Here is a 16,417-nt window from a genome sequence, read left to right on the forward strand (position 1 = left end):
AGCGAGACCCTGGGCAACAGGACCCGAGGCAGCGAGACATTAGGCAGCTACACCCTGGGCAAACAGACGCTAGGCAGCTATACCCTAATCAGTTAAACACTACACATCGAGCCATAAGGCCCCGGGAGCCTAGTCACCGAGACGCTTTGCGGCGAGACCCTAAGGAGCGAGACCCTATTCGGTGAGACCCTCTGCAGCAAGACCCTGTGCGGCGTGACCCTAAGTAGCGAGACACCATGCAGCGAGACTCTCGGCAGCAAGACACTTGGCAGCAAGACACTGGGTAGTGAGCCACTCAGCAGCGATAACCTGGTCAACGAGACCAAAGGCAGCGAGAACCTAAGCAGCGAGAGCTGAGGCAGCAAGACACTGAGCAGCGAGACTTTAGGCAGTTGGACCTTGGGCAACGAGACCCGAGGCAACGATACGCTTGGCAGCGAGGCCCCAGACAGCGAAAATCTGGGCAGCGAGAACCGAGGCCCCAAAATCTTCGGCAGCACGATCCTAAGCAACGAGACCCTGTGCAGTGAGACCCTGGGAGCGAAACCTTAGGCAGCGAGATGGTGGGCAGCAAGACCTTTGGACCTGAGACCCTAGGCAGCAAGACCCTAGGCATCGAGACCCGGGCTGCGAGACGTTGGGCAGCGAGACCCTGGGCAGCGAGACATTGGGCAGCGAGACGCGGGCAGCATGACCCGAAGAACCGAGACGCTGGACAGTGAAATGCTCGGCAGTTCGACCCTTGGCAGCGAGAAACTACGACACGAATCCATGGCGAGTAGTACCCGAGGCAGTGAGACCCGAGGCAGTGAGACCCTGGGCAGCGAGACATGAGGCAGCGAGACGCTGGGCAGAGAGGCCATGGGCAGCGAGATCCCTGGGAAGCGAGTCCCTTCGACCCGAGATCGTAGGCAATGAGACCCTCGGCAGTGACAGCCTCAGCTGTGACATCCAAGGCAGCGAGAATCTGGGCACCCGGACCTTGCGACCCGAGACCCTAGGGAGTGACATCCGAGGCCACTAGGCCCTGGAAAGCGGAACCGTATGCAGCGAGACCGTGGGCAGTGAGATCCACGGTAGCGAGTCATTAGGACTTGAGACCCAAGGCAATGAGACCCGAGGCAGCGAGACCCTAGGCAGTGAGATCCTAGGCAGTGTGATCTGAGTCAGCGAGACCCGCGGCAGCGAGAGCTGGGGCAGCGAGAACCGAGGCAGCTAGACCATGGGCAGCGAGAAAGTAGCCTGCAAGATCTTGGGCATGCGTTACCTCAGGCAGCGAGTCCCCTAGACAGCGAGACTCGGGCAGCATGACACGAGGACCCGAGACGCTAGGCATTGAGAAACTCGGCAGGTAGTCCCTAGGCAACGAGACCATAGGCAGCGAGATCCTCGGCAACGAGACACGAGGAAACGAGACCATAGGCAGCGAGACCCTGAGCAGCTGGACTCTCAGCAGCTAGACGCTGGGCAATGAGACCCTTGGCGGCAAAACCTTGAGCAGAGAGACCCTAGTCCCCGAGAATTTCGGCGACGAGACGCTAAACAACGAGACCATGGGCAGTGAGACCCTAGGTAGCGGGAGCTTGTGCAGTGAGACACTGGGCATCGAGACCGTGGGCAGCGAGACACTGGGCAGTGAGAGCCAAGGTTGCGAGACACTGGGCAACGAGTCATTCGGATTTGAGACCGTCGACAATGAGACCCTAGGCAGCGGGACCCTTGGCAGTGAGATCCTAGGCAGCGAGATCCGAGGCAGCGAGGCCCGAGGCAGCGAGAACTGGGGCAGCGAGAACCGGGACAGGAAGTCCATGAGCAGCGAGACAGTAGCCTGTAAGAACTTGGGCAACGATACCTTGGCAGCGAAACCCTGAGCAGTGAGACCCGAGGCCCCGTGACCCCGGGCAGCGAGACCCTAAGCAACGAGCCTGTGGGCAGTGAGGCCCTGGGAAGCGAGACCTTGGCAGAGAGACGCTGGGCAGCGAGAAATTTGGCAACGAAACAGGGGGCAGCGAGCCGTTGGGCATCGACACTCAAGGCAATGAGACCGTGGGCAGCATGACCTTAGGACCTGAGACCCTAGGCAGCGAGATCCTCGGCAGCGAGGCCTCGTGCAGCGATACCCTAGGAACCGAGACCCTCTGAGCCGAGACCCTAGGCAGCGAGTCCCTAAACAGTGAGACCCTGTGCAGCGAGACCCTATGACCCGAGACCTTTTGGCAGTGAGACGCTCGGACACAAGACCCAAGGAAACGAGACCCTAGGCAGCGAGTTACCGTGCAGCGAGACGCTAGGCAGCAAGACCCTCGGCATCTGGACACTGGGAAGCGAGATCCTAGGGCCCGAGACCATTGGCAGCGAGGCCCGAGGCAGCGAGACCTGAGGCAGCGAGATGCTTGGCAGCGACATTTTGGGCAGCGAGAACCTGGTGAGCGAGAGCCTGGGAAGCGAAACCCTGGGCAGCGAGACCCTGGGCACCAAGACCCGAGGCAGCGAGACACCGGGCTGCGAGAGCCTAGGCAACGAGAGCCTAGGCATTGAGACCTAGGGCAGCTAGACCGTGGGCATCGAGACACGAGGCAGCGAGAACCTAGGATCCGAGACCCGAGGCAGGGAGACTCCAGGCAGTGAAATTCACGGATCTGAGACCCAAGGAAGTGACATCCTAGGCAGCGAGGACTTGGGCACACGGTCCTTAGGACACGAGACCCTAGGCAGTGATACCCTAGGCCACCAGACCGTGGGCAGCAAAACCTTGTGCAGCGAAACTTTGATCAGCGAGACCCTAGGCATCGAGAACCTGGGCAGCGAGACCCTGGGCATCTACTCATGAGGACTCGAGACCCTAGGCAGTGAGACCCGAGGCAGCGAGACCTGAGGCAGCGGGTTGCTTGGCAGCGACATTCTGGGCAGCGAGACCCTGGTGAGCGAGAGCCTGGGCAGCGACACCCTGTGCAGCGAGACCCTGGGCGCCAAGACCCGAGGCAGCGAGACTCCGGGCTGCGAGACCATAGGCAGCGAGATCCTAGGCAACGAAATGTAGAGCAGCGAGACCCTAGGACCTGAGACCGCAGGCAGCGAGATCCTCGGCAGCGAGACAATTGGCATTTAGACGCAGGGCAGAGAGACCCTGGGCAGCGAGACACTGGGAAGCGTGTCCGAGGAGCGGAGACCCAAGGCAAGGAGATCCTCATCAGTGACAGCCTAGGCAGCGACATCCGAAGCTGCGAGACTCGAGGCACTGATATGCTGGGCAGCAGGACCATTGGACTCGAGAACCGAGGCTTTAACATCCAAGGCCATGAGGTCCTAGGCAGCGAGAGCCTGGGTACCTGGACTTTATAACCCGAGACCCTCGGCAGTGAAACCCTCGGTCGCGAGGTCCAGGGCAACGAGACCCAGGGCAGCGGGACCCTGGGCAGCGAGTCATTAGGACTTGAGACCCGAGGCAATGAGACTCTCGGCAGCGAGATTCTAGGCAGCAAGACCTGAGGCAGCGAGATCCTTGGCAGCGAGACCAGAGGCAGCGAGACCCCGGGCAGCGAAACTTTGGGCAGTGAGAACATGGACAGTGACATCCTGGGCAGCGCGACTCTAGGTGATGAATCGCGAGTCAGTGAGTCCCTTGGCAGCGAGACCCAAGGCAGTGAGACACCGGGCAGCGAGACGTTGGGCAGCGAGAACTTGGGCAGGACATCCTGGGCAGCGAGACCCTAGTCAGCGAGATCCAAGGACTCGGGCCGCTGGGCAGCGTGACCCTTGGCAGCGAGACCATGGGCAGCGAGACATTAGGCAGCAAGACCCGAGGCAGCGAGACCCTGGGCATCGAGACGCTCGGACATGAGACCCAAGGAAGCGAGACCCTAGGCAGCGAGACCTTGGGCAGCGAGACCCTAGGCAGCGAGACTCCGTGCAGCGAGACCCTGGCAGCGAGACTCTGCGCAGTGAGACGTTAGGCACCGATACACGTGGCAGCGAGACACTAGGCAGCGAGACCCGAAGCAACGAGACCCTGTTCAGTGAGACTGTGGACAGCGAAACCTTGGGCAGTGAGATCCTGGGCAGCGAGACTCTGGGCAGCGAGACTCTGGGCATCGAGCCGCTGGGCAGCGAGACCCAAGGCAGCGAGATGATGGACATCGAGACCTTAGTACCTGAGACCCGATGCAGCGAGACCCGAGGCTGCGAGACCCGGGCACAGAGACTTTGGGAAGCGAGACCCTGTGCCTTGTGATCCGAGGCAGCGAGATATTGGGCAGCAAGAGCCTTGGGAGCGCGACCCTAGGCAGCGAGACGTGGGCAGCATGAGCCTCGGCAGCGAGACAGTAGCACGCGAGATCATGGGGAGCGTGACTCGAGGCAGTGAGACCCTAGGCAGTGGGACCCTAGGCAGTGAGACCCTGGGCAACGAGACGCCAGGCAGCGAGACCCCAGGCAGCGAGACAGTAGGCAGCGAGACCCTGGGAAGCGAGTCCCTAGGACCCGACACCCTAGGAAAGAGACCCTCGGCAGCAACATCATAGGCAGCGAGACCCTGGGCACACGGACCTTACGACCTGAGACTTTAGGCAGTGACACCCTAGGCCACGAGGCCCTCTGCAGCGAGACCATGTGCAGCGACAAACTGGGCATCGAGACCCGAGGCAGCGAAACCCTGAGGAGCGAGACCGTGGGTAGCGAATCATTAGACTTGAGACCATCGAGATCCTTGGCAGTGAGATCATAGGCAGGGAGATCCGAGGCAGGGAGATCCGAGGCAATGAGACCCGAGGCAGTGAGAACTGGGGCAGCGAGAACCGGGGCAGCGAGAACCAAGGACTCGAGACACTGGGCTGCGAAACCATGGGCAGCGAGACGGTAGCTTGCAATAATTTGGGCAGCGATAACTCAGGCAGTGAGTCCCTATACAGCGAGATCCTGGGCAGCGAGACCCTGGGCAGCGAGACCATAGACAGCGAGACCCTGGGCAGCGAGACCCTAGGCAGCGAGACCATGTTAGTTGAGACACTGGACAGCCAGACCCGAGGCAGCGAGACCCTGCGCAGCGAGACGGTCAGATACGAGACCCGAGAAAACGAGAACCTAAGCAGCAAGACTCGTGGCAGCGAGACAATGGGCAATGATCCCCTCGGGAGCGACAACCTGGGCAACGACACCCTGGGCAGCGAAACCTGAGGCAGCGTAGTCCTAGGCAGCAAGACCCTGAGAAGCGAGCTGCTGGGCAGTGAGACACGGGCAGCGAGACGTTGCGCAGTGAGACGCTTGGAAGCGAGACGCTTGACAGCGAGACATTGGGTAGCAATACCCTTGGCAGCGCGACCCGAGGCAGCGAGACACTAGGCTGCGATACGCGGGCACCATGACACTTGGAACCGAGACCCTAGGCAGAGAGACACTAGGACGCGACACAATGAGGAGAGAGACCCGAGGCAGTGAGACCCTAGGCAGTGAGAGCCTGGCCAACGAGACCGCAGGCAGCGAGACTCCAAGCAGCGTGACACTTGGCAGCGAGAAACTAGTCAGAGAGACGCTGGGCAGAGAGGCCATGGGCAGCGAGGCCCTGAGAAGCGAGTCCCGAGGAACCGAGATGCTGGGCAATGAGGCCCTAGGCAGTGAGAGCCTCAGCAGCGACATACTAGGGAGCGAGACCCTGGACACCCGGAGCTTACGACCGAGTCCCTTGGCAGTGATACCCAAGGCCACGAGGCACTGGGCAGCGAGACGCTGTGCAGCGAGACCCTGTGCAATGAGATCCTGGGCAGCGAGACCCTGAGTAGCGAGTCATTAGGACTTGTGACCCCAGGCAATGAGACCCTAGGCAGCGAGAACCTAGGCAGTGAGACCCTAGGCAGGGACATCCGAGGAAGCGAAACCCGAGGGAGCGAGAACTGGGGCAGGGAGAATCGGGGCAGCAAGAACATGAGCAGCGAGACAGTAACCTACAAGGTCTTGGGGACGAACACTCAGGCAGCGAGTCCCCTAGACAGCGAGACCCGGGCAGCATGACCCGAGGACCCAAGACGCTAGGCAGCGAGAAACTCGGCAGTTAGTTTCTCGGAAGCGAGACACGAGGCAGCGAGACGTGAGGCAGCGAGAACTTCGCCAGTGAAACACTAGGGCGCGAGATCATCGGGAGTGAGACCCAAGGCAGCTAGTCCATGAGCAGCGAGTTAGGAGACTGCGAGATCTTGGGCAGCGATACCTCAGGCAGAGAGTCCCTAGGCAGCAAGACCGTGGGAACGAGACCCTGGGCAATGAGACCCGAGGAGGTGAATCCCTGGGCAGCGAGATCCTAGGATCTGAGAGCTTCGGCAGCAAGACCCTGGATAACAGATCCCGAGGCAGATAGACTTTAGGCAGCCAGACCCTGGGCAGCGACATCCTCAGCAGCTAGACCCTGGGCAACAAGACCCTAGGCAGCGAAACCCTGAGTTGCGAGACACTCGTCGCTGAGACCCTCGGAAGCGAGATTCGAAACAAGGAGACCATGGGGAGTCAGACCCTAGGAGGTGAGACCTTGAACAGCGAGACACTTTGCAGCAAGCCGCTGGGCAGCCAGACCCTACGTAGCGAGACTCAAGGCAGTGAGACCGTGGGCAGCAAGACATTAGGACCTGAGACCCTAGGCAGCGAGTTCTTGGCAGTGGGACCCAAGGCAGCAAGACCCCGGGCAGCGAGACGTTGGGCAGCGAGATCTTAGGCGGCGAGACCCACGGCAGCGAGACCCTGGGAGCGAGACAGTAGGATCCGAAACCCGAGGCGACTAGACCAAGGGCAAGAGGCAGCGAGATACTGGGAAGCCAGACCATCACCAGCTAGACCCTGGGCAATGAGACCCAAGGAAGCGATACCCTCGGCTGTGAGACCCAAGGCAGTGTAACCCTGAGCAGCGAGATACTCGGCCCCGAGTCCCTTAGCAGCGACACCCTAAGCAACGAGTCCATGGGCAGTGAGATCCTGGGAAGCGAGACCGTGGGAAGAGAGTCACTGGGCAGCAAGACCCTCGGCAGCGTGACATTGGGCAGCGAGCCACTGGGCAGCGAGACCCTAGGCAGCGAGAATCATGGCAGTGAAACCGTGGACAGCAAGACCTTAGGAGCTGATACTCGAGGCAGCGAGGACTTGTGCAGCGAGACCATAGGAACGTAGACCCTAGGAGCCGGGATCCGAGGCAGCGAGACCCTAGGCAGCGAGACCCAAGATAGCGAGACACTGGGCAGCGAGACCCTAAGCAGCGCGACCCTGTGCAGCGGGACCCAATGGCCAGAGACCTGGGCTATGCGATGCTCAGACACGAGATCCGAGGAAGCGAGAATCTCGGCAGCAAGTCCATTCACAGCGAGACGCTAGGAAGCAAGACCCTCTGCAGTTGTACACTGGGTAGCGCGATCCTAGGACCCGAGAGTATAGGCAGAGAGGCCCTCGGCAGCGAGAATCTGGCCAACATGAGGCTGGGCAGCGAGACCACAGGAAGTGACACCAAGGGCAGCGAGACCCTCAGCAGCTAGACCCTGGGCATCGAGACACGAGGCAGTGAGACCCTAGGACTCGAGACCTTGGCAGCGAGTCATTGGCAGCGAGATTCTCGGATCTGAGACCGAGGAAGCGACATCCTACGCAGCGAGACCCTGGTCACCCAGACCTCAGGACCCGGGACCCTAGGCAGTGATACGCAAGGCCACGAGACCCTGGGCAGCGATACCCTCTGCAGTGAGACTCTGGTCAGCGAGAGCATAGGCAGCGAGATCCTGGGCAGCGAGACCCTGGGCAGCGAGATCCTGGGCAGCGAATCATTAGGACTCCAGAACCGAGGCAATGAGACACGAGTCAGCGAGACCTGAGGCAGCAGAATGCTGGGCAGCGAGACATTGGGCAGTGATAACTTGGGCAGCGACACTCTGGGCAGCGAGATCCTTGGCAGCGAGACCCTGGGCAGCGAGAACCGACGCAGAGAGACACCGGGCAGCGAGACACTCGACAGTTAGACAGTAGGCAGCGAGGCCTTATGCTGCTAGACCGTGGGCATCGAGAAACTAGGCAGCGAGACCCCAGGACACGAGACCAGAGGCAGCGAGACACGAAGCAGCGAGATTCTCCGGCCTGTTACCCGAGGAAGCGACATCCGATACAACGAGACCTTGGGCACCCGGATCTTAGTACTCGAGACCCTAGGCAGTGATAGCCAATCCACGAGACGCTGGGCAGCGAGACATTGTGCAGCGAGACCCTGGTCAGCGTGACCATAGAGAGCGAGATCCTGGGCGGCAAGACCTTGGGCAGCGAGACACTGGGCAGCGAGTAATTAGGACTCCAGTTCCTCGGCAATGAGACCCCAGGTGGCGATACCTGAGGAAGCGAGATGCTTGGCAGCGAGATCCTGGTCAACGAGACCCTGGGCAGCGAGAGCCGAGGCAGCGAGACACCGGGCTGCGAGACCACAAGTGGCGAGATCAGAGGCAGAGAAAAACTGGGTAGCGAGACCCTAGGACCTGAGACCCCAAGCAACGAGACACTAGGCATTGAGACGCAGGGGAGAGAGACCCTGGGCAGCGTTACCCTGGGATGCGTGTTCCTAGAAGCGGAGACCCCAGGCCATGAGACCCTCGGCAGTGAGAGCCGAGGCAGCGACATCCGAGGCAGCGAGAATGTAGGCAGCCACTTTCCAGGCAGCGAGACCCTGGGCAGCAGGACCTAAGGACCCGAGACCCTAGGCAGTGACACCCAAGGCCATGAGACCATAGGCAGCGAGACCCTGTGCAGTGAGTCCAGTGGCAGCGAGACAACGTGTAGCGAGACCCGAGGCAGCGAGACCCGAAGCAACGCGAGCCTGGGAATTGAAATCCTGGGCAGTGAAACATGGGCAGCGAAATCCCGTGCAGCGAGCCGCTGGGCAGCGAGATTCCGGGCAGCGAGACTTTGGGCAGCAAGACCATTGGCAGCGAGACCCTAGGCAGCGAGTCGCAGGCAGCATGACCCGAGGACCCGAGACCAGAGTCATTGACACCTTAGGCCACGAGGCCCGAGGTAGCTGGACCCTACGCAGCGAGACACTAGGATGCGAGACCCTAGGCAGTGAGATTCTCGGCAGCGAGACACCAGGCATGGAGATGCAGGGCAGAGAGACCCTTGCCAGCGAGACCCTGGGAAGCGTATCCCGAGGAGCGGAGACACTTGGCAATGACATCCTCGGCAGTGAGTAACTGGGCAGCGACATCCTAGGCAGCGTGACCCTGGGCAGCGATCCCTAGGACTTGACAGCCTAGGCAATGAGAGCCGAGGCAGCGAGATCCTAGGCAGCAAGAGCCTGGGCAGAGAAACCTTGGGCAGTGAGACGTTTGGCAGCGAGACTCTGGGCAGCGAGATCTTTGACAGCGAGGCACTGGGCAGTAAGTCGCTAGGACACGAGACCCGAGGCAGCGAGACGCTAGGCAGCGAGATCCTAGGCACGAGGCCCTTGGCAGCGATACCCGAGGCAGCGAGACCATGGGCTGCGAGACCCGAAGACCCGAGACCCTAGACAGCGAGATCCTAGGCAGCGAGACCCAGGGCAGCGAGTCCCATGGTAGCGAGAGTGCAGGCAGCGAGACACTAGGACCTGAGATCCTAGGCACGGAAACTCTGGACAGCGAGACCCGAGGCAGAGACACCGGGCAGAGATACACTCGGCAGTTAGACCCCAGGGAGCGAGGCCCTGGTCAGCGAGACACGAAGCAGCAATACATTAGGCAGGAAGACACGAGGCAGCTTGATCCTGGGAAGCGAGATCCATGGACCCGAGACCCTGGACAGTGAGACCCTGGGCAGCGAGACTCTTGGGAGTGAGACTTGAGGCAGTGAGACCCTGGGTAGCGAGACTTTTGGCAGCTAGACCCTCGGCAACGAGAGCCAAAGCAGCGAGACCATGAGCAGCGAGACCTTGGGCAGCGAGCTGCTGGCCAGCGAAGTCCTAATCAGCAAGACCTTCGGACCAGAGACCCTAGGTAGCGAGACCCAATGCAGCGAGACTCTCGGCAGCGAGACCACATGCAGCGAGACCTTGGGCAGCAAGACCCATGGAAGCGAGACCTTAGGCAGCGAGACCCTTGGCAGCGAGACCCTAGCACCCCAATCCCTAGGCAATGAGACCCTCGGCAGTGAGTGCCTACACTGCAACAGCGTAGGCTGCGATACCCTGGGCAGCAGGACCTTGGGACTCGACACCCAAGGCAGTGAAACCCTAGGCTGTGAGACCCTGGGCAGTGAGACTCCGTGCAGTAAGAATCTGGGCAGCGAATCTCTGATGAGCGAGACCCTAGGTCCCGAGACAATGGGCAGCGAGACCTTAAACAGCGAGACGCTCGGCAGCGAGACCCTAGGCAGGGAGACACTGGGCAGCGCAACCTTAGACAGCGAGACCCTAGGCAGTGAGACCCGAGGAAGCGAGACCCTAAGCAACGAAATCCTATGCAGTGAGATCTTGGGAAGTGAGATCCTGGGCAGCGAGCTGCTGGGCAGCGAGACCCTAAGCAACGAGACACTGCGCAGTGAGATCGTGGGCAGCAAAACTTTGGGCAGCGTGATTCTGGGCAGCGAGACCCTGGGCAGTGAGACGTTGGATAGCGAGACCCTGAGCAACGAGACCCTGGGCAGTGAGACACTGGGCAGCGAGCCGCGGGGCAGCGAGACTCTACGGAGCGAGACACAAGGCAGCGAGACCGTGGGCAATGAGACCTTAGGACCTGAGACCCGAGGCAGCGAGACACTAGGCATTGAAATGCAGGGCAGAGAGACCCTGGGCAGCGAGACCCTGAGATTCGTCTCCCGATGAGCGGAGACCCTATGCAATGAGACTTGGGCAGTGAGAGCCTAGGCAGCGACATCCGAGGCAACGAGACTGTAGGCAGCCAGATTCGAGGCAGCAAGACTAATGCAGGAGGTCCTTCGGACACGAGATCCTAGGCAGTGACACCCTAGATCACGCGACCATGATCAGAGAGACCCTGGGCAGCAAGCCGCTAGGCAGCGAGACCGCGCGCAGCGAGACATTTGGTAGCAAGACCAATGGCAGCGAGATTCTAGGCAGCGAGACGCAGGCAGCATGACCCGAGAACCCGAGACCCTCGGCAGTGACAGCCTAGGCCACGAGACTATAGGCACCTGGACCCAACGCAGCGAGACACGAGGACACGAGACCCTTGGCAGCGAAATTCCTGGCAGCGAGACACAAGGCAGCAAGACGTAGGGCAGAGAGACCCAGGGCAGCGAGACCCTGGGAACCGTGTCTCTAGGAGCGGAGACCCTAGGCAAAGATATCCTCGGCAGTGCGAAACTAGGCAGCGACATCCGAGGCAGCGAGACCCTAGGCAGCGTGACGCAGGCAGCATGAACCTAGGACCCGAGATTCCAGGCAGTGACACCTTAGGCCACGAGACCCGAGGCAGCTGGACCCTACGCAGCGAGACACTAGGACACGAGCCCCGAGGCAGTGAGATTATCGGCAGCGAGACACCAGGCAGCGAGACGCAGGGCAGAGAGACCCTTGCCAGCAAAACTCTGGGAAGCGTATGCCTAGGAGCGGAGACCCTCGGCAATGAGATCGTCGGCAGTGTGAAACTGGGCAGTGACATCCGAGGCAGTGAGACCCTGGGCAGCGATTCCCTAGGACTCGAGAGCCTAGGCAATGAGACCCTAGGCAGAGAGATCCGCGGCAGAAAGACCCTGGGCAGTGAGACGTTGGGCAGCGAGACTCTGGGCAGCGAGAGGTTGGACAGCGAGGCACTGGGCAGTAAATCGCTCGGACCTGAGACCCGAAGCAGCGAGACCCTTGGCAGCGAGATCCTAGGCAGCGAGACCGAAGGCAGCGAGGCCCAGGGTAGCGAAAGTCTCGGCAGCGAGAAATCACGACCTGAGATCCTGGGCAGGGAGACCTTGGACTGCGAGACTCGAGGCAGAGAGACACATGGGCACTGACACACTCGGCAGTTAGACGCCAGGCAGGGAGACCCTGGGCAGCGAGACACTAAGCAGCAAGACATTAGGCAGGAACACCCGATGCAGCTAGATCCTGGGAAGAGAGATCCTAGGACCTGAGACCCTGGGCAGTGAGTCCCTGGAAAGCGAGACTCTTGGGAGTGAGAATTGAGGCAACGAGACCCTGGGTAGCGTGATTTAGGCGGCTAAACCCTCGCCAACGAGACCCAAAGGAGCGAGCTGCTGGGCAGCGAAGTCCTAATCAGCAAGACCTGAGGACCAGAGAGCCAAGGTAGCAAGACCAAATGCAGCGAGACCCTAGGCATCGAGACCCTGTGCAGCGAGACGTTGGGCAGCAAGAACCTTGGCAGCGAGACTTTAGGCAGCGAGACCTATGGCAGCGAGACCCTAGGACCCGAGACACGAGACAAGGAGACCCTCGGCCGTGAGAGCCTACGATGCGACATCGTAGGCCGCGAGACCCAAGGCAGCAGGACCTTGGAACCCGACACCCAAGGCATAGAAACCCTCGGCCGTGAGACCCTGGGCAGTGAGACCCCGTGCAGCAAGATCCTGGGCAGCGAAACCCTGAGGAGCGAGACACTAGCACCCGCCACCCGGGCCGTGAGACCCTGGGCAGCGAAACGTTGGGCTACGAGACCCTAAGCAACGAGACCCTGGGCAGTGAGACCCTGGGCAGCGAGCCGCTGGACAGCGAGACCCTACGCAGTGAGACACAAGGCAGCGAGACCGTTGGCAACGAGAACTTAGGGCCTGACACCCGAAGCATGGAGACACTAGACATTGAGACGCAAGGCAGAGGACCCTTGGCAGCGAGGCCCTGGGATTCGTGTCCCTAGGTATGGAGACCATGGGCAATGAGACCATCGGCAGTGAGAGCCTAGGCAGCGACATCCGAGGCAGCGAGACTGTAGGCAGCCAGATTCGAGGCAGCAAGACTAATGCAGGAGGTCCTTAGGACACGAGATCCTAGGCAGTGACACCCTAGACCACGCGACGATGATCAGAGAGACCCTGGGCAGCGAGACGCAGGCAGCATGACCCGAGAACCCGAGACCCTCGGCAGTGACAACCTAGGCCACGAGACTATAGGCACCTGGACCCAACGCAGCGAGACACGAGGACACGAGACTCTAGGCAGCGAAATTCCTGGCAGCGAGAAACAAGGCAGCAAGACGTAGGGCAGAGAGACCCAGGGCAGCGAAACCCTGGGAACCGTGTCGCTAGGAGCGGAGACCCTAGGCAAAGAGATCCTCGGCAGTGCGAAACTAGGCAGCGACATCCTAGGCAGCGAGACCCTAGGCAGCGAGACCCTGGACAGCGATTCCCTATAACTCGAGTGCCTAGGCAATGAGACCCTAAGCAGCGAGATCCTAGGCAGCAAGATCCTGGGCAGCGAGATACTAGGCAGTGTGATGTTGGGCAGCGAGACCCAAGGCAGCGAGACACAGGGTAGCGAGTGTCTAGTCACCGAGACACTAGGATCTGAGACCCTGGCAGGGAGACCCTTGACAGCGATATCCGAGGCAGAGAGACACCATGCAGTGATACACGCGGCAGTTAGACCCGAGTTAGCGAGACCCTGGACAGCAAGACGCTAAGCAGCAAGCTATTAGGCAGGAAGACCCGCGGCAGCCAGATCCTGGGAAGCGAGATCCTAGGACCCGAGACCCTGGGCAGTGAGACCCTGGGCAGCGAGACTCAAGGCACGGAGCCGCTGGGCAACGAGAGCCCAGGCAGCGAGACTCGAGCGTGTGAGTCTTGAGCAGTGAGACCCTGGGTAGCGAGACTTGAGACAGCTAGACACTCGGCAACGAGACCCTAAGCAGCGAGACGATGGGTAGCGAGAACCGAGGCTGCGAGCTGCTGGGCAGCGAAGTCTTAATCAGCAAGCCCTTAGGACCAGAGACCCGAGGTACCGACACCCAATTCAGCGAGATCCCAGGCAGCGAGACTCCGTGCAGCGAGACGTTGGGCAGCAAGACCCTTGGCAGCGAGACCCTAGGCAGCGAGACGCTAGGCAGCGAGACCCTAGGACCCGAGACCCCAGGCAGTGAGACCCTCGGCAGTGAGAGCCTACGCAATGACATCGGAGGCAGCGAGAACCTGGGCAGCAGGACCTTGGGACCCGACAACCTAGGCAGTGACACGCTAAGCCGCGAGACCATGGGCAGTGAGACCCTGGGCAGTGAGATCCTGGGCAGCGAAACGTTGGGCATCGAGATCTGGACAGCGCGACCCTGGGCAGTGAGACCCTGGGCAGCGAGCCGCTGGGCAGCGAGACAATAAGCAACGAGACCCTGTGCATTGAGATCGGGGGCAGCCAAACCTTGGGCAGCGAGATCCTATGCAGCGAGACACTGGGCAGCGAAACGTTGGGCTGCGAGACGCTAATCAACGACACCCAAGGCAGTGAGACCCTGGGCAGCGAGCCGCTGGGCATCGAGACCCTACGCAGTGAGACTCAAGGCAGCGAGACCGTGGGCAACGAGACCTTCGGACCTGAGACCCCAGGCAGCGAGACCCTAGGCAGCAACACCCGAAGCAACGAGACCCCACACAGCGGGAATTTGGGCAGTGAGACCCTGTTCAGCAAGACACTAGGCAGCGAGACACTGGGCAGCAAGACCCTTGGCAGTGAGACTCTCGGCACCGAGACTCTCGGCAGCGAGACACGGGCAGTCCAACCCTAGACTGGGAGACCGTAGGCAGAGAGACCCGAGGCAGCGAGAACCTAAGCAACGAAATCCTGGGCAGTGAGATCCTGGGCAGCGAAACTTTGGGCAGCGAGATCCTGAACAGCGAGATCCTGGACAGTGAGACCCTGGGCAGCGAGCTGCTGGGCAGCAAGACCCTAAGCAACGAGACCCTGCACTGTGATATCGTGGGCAGCAAAACGTTGGGCAGCGAGATCCTGGGCTGCGAAACCCTGGGCAGCATGACCCTCGGCAGCGAGATCCTGGGCAGCAAGACCCTGGGCAGCGAGACACGGTGCAGCGGGTCATTAGGACTCGATGTCCGAGGCAATGAGACTCTCGGCAGCGATACCTGAGGCAGCGAGATGCTTGGCAGCGAGATCCTGGCCAGCGAGACCCTGGGCAGCGAGACCCTGGGCAGCGAGTCATTAGGACTCGAGACCTTAGGCAGTGACACCCTAGGCCTCGTGATCCTGGGAAGCGAGACCCTGGGCAGTGATAGCCGAGGTACCGAGACACCGGGCTGCGAGACCATAGGCAGCGAGATCCGAGGCAGCGGAATACTGGGTAACGAGACCCTAGTACCTGAGATCCGAGGCAACGAGACACTAGGCATTGAGACGCAGGGCAGAGAGACCCTGGGATGCGTGTCCCCAGGAGCGGAAACCCCAGGCAATGAGACCCTCAGCAGTGAGAGCCGAAGCAGCGACATCCGAGGCAGCGAGACTGCAGGCAGCCAGATTCCTGGCAGCGAGACCCTGGGCAGCAGGACATTAGGACCCGAGACCCGAGGCAGTGACACCCTAAGCAACGCGAGCCTCGGAAGTGAAATCATGGACAGCGAAACATTGGGCAGCGAAATCCCGTGCAGCGAGACCCTTGGCAGTGAAACCCTGGGCAGCAAGCCGCTGGGCAGCGAGACCGCGGGCAGCGAGACATTGGGCAGCAAGACCATTGGCAGCGAGATCCTAGGCAGCGTGACGCAGGCAGCATGAACCTAGGACCCGAGATTCCAGGCAGTGACACCTTAGGCCACGAGACCCTAGGCAGCTGGACCCTACGCAGCGAGACACTAGGACACGAGACCCGAGGCAGTGAGATTATCGGCAGCGAGACACCAGGCAGCGAGACGCAGGGCAGAGAGACCCTTGCCAGCAAAACTCTGGGAAGCGTATGCCTAGGAGCGGAGACCCTCGGCAATGAGATCGTCGGCAGTGTGAAACTGGGCAGTGACATCCGAGGCAGTGAGACCCTGGGCAGCGATTCCCTAGGACTCGAGAGCCTAGGCAATGAGACCCTAGGCAGAGAGATCCGCGGCAGAAAGACCCTGGGCAGTGAGACGTTGGGCAGCGAGACTCTGGGCAGCGAGAGGTTGGACAGCGAAGCACTGGGCAGTAAGTCGCTCGGACCTGAGACCCGAAGCAGCGAGACCCTTGGCAGCGAGATCCTAGGCAGCGAGACCGAAGGCAGCGAGGCCCAGGGTAGCGAAAGTCTCGGCAGCGAGAAATCATGACCTGAGATCCTGAGCAGGGAGACCTTGGACTGCGAGACCCGAGGCAGAGAGACACATGGGCACTCACACACTCGGCAGTTAGACGCCAGGCAGGGAGACCCTGGGCTGCGAGACACTAAGCAGCAAGACATTAGGCAGGAACACCCGATGCAGCTAGATCCTGGGAAGAGAGATCGTAGGACCTGAGACCCTGGGCAGTGAGTCCCTGGAAAGCGAGACTCTTGGGAGTGAGAATTGAGGC

The sequence above is a fragment of the Pristiophorus japonicus genome, chromosome 8 (assembly GCF_044704955.1).
Source record: "Pristiophorus japonicus isolate sPriJap1 chromosome 8, sPriJap1.hap1, whole genome shotgun sequence".
NCBI classification, from domain to species: domain Eukaryota; kingdom Metazoa; phylum Chordata; class Chondrichthyes; family Pristiophoridae; genus Pristiophorus; species Pristiophorus japonicus.